This window comes from Passer montanus, unplaced genomic scaffold (assembly GCF_014805655.1).
Source record: "Passer montanus isolate IOZ18808 unplaced genomic scaffold, ASM1480565v1 scaffold295, whole genome shotgun sequence".
In the NCBI taxonomy this organism is placed as follows: Eukaryota; Metazoa; Chordata; class Aves; order Passeriformes; family Passeridae; genus Passer; species Passer montanus.
In genome coordinates this window covers 14,058-14,872 of record NW_024367652.1, presented here as the reverse complement: position 1 = coordinate 14,872, position 815 = coordinate 14,058, and the positions used below count along the sequence as shown (strand labels likewise).

Sequence of the window (815 nt, the reverse complement as noted above, 5' to 3'; positions counted from 1 at the left end):
AGCAGCAGATTTGGGGGGCAGGAGGGGGCGGGGGGCAAAGCTGGGGGGGGCTCACCCCGAAAAAAGGGAGAAGAAACCGAGTTAAAGAGCAGGAAAAGAGAGGAGAAGAAAAACGTCTGGTTTGGGTGAGTTTAACCCTTTGTTGCCATTTCGGGGGGGGTTCAGAGCCGTTCCCCCCCCCCAGAAAACAGGTGAAACCCCCAAAATCCAGGGGTTATTTTGGGGGGCAATCCCCCTTTTGATGTGAAAATGCCCATTTTGGAACCGAACCCAAATCCTATTTTGGGGCTAAAAAGCCAATTTAGGACAAAACACAAACCCCAGTTTGGGGCTAAAAACCCCAATTCAGGACAAAACCCAAACCCTATTTTGGGGTTAAAAAATCCATTTTCGAACCAAACCCAAACCCCAGTTTGGGGCTAAAAAACCATTTTTGGAACCAAACCTAAACGCTATTTTGGGGCTAGAAAGCACATTTAGGACCAAACCCAAACCCTATTTTGGGGCTAAAAAAGCCCATTTTGGGTTCAGAATGATGGGGGGGCACCCCAAACCTGCACCTTTGGGTGCTGAAACTTGGCCTCAGTGTGGGGCCAACCCCTCTCCCTTTTTGGGGTGAAACCGCCCAGGTTTGGGTCTGGAGCGAGGCTGGGGGGGGCATTCAGCCCCCTCCTCGTTTTTGGGGGGGATTTTGGGGTCTCTCCCCGTCCAGCTCAGCCCGGGGGGGTCCCGGGGAGCCCCCCCGGCGGCGGGTGGGACGCGGCGCAGGCGGGTCAGGCTGGGGGGGGGGGCAGGAATTTTGAGGCCAAACCACA

The 815-nt window shown here is 55.0% G+C and overlaps 1 protein-coding gene across 1 annotated transcript in view; it reads right to left on the bottom strand.

Annotated features, from left to right (window-relative positions):
• LOC120504499 (apomucin-like) overlaps nt 1-815 on the bottom strand; it is a 7,766-nt gene that overhangs the window by 4,772 nt on the left and 2,179 nt on the right. The gene's annotated exons all lie outside the window — the stretch shown is intronic.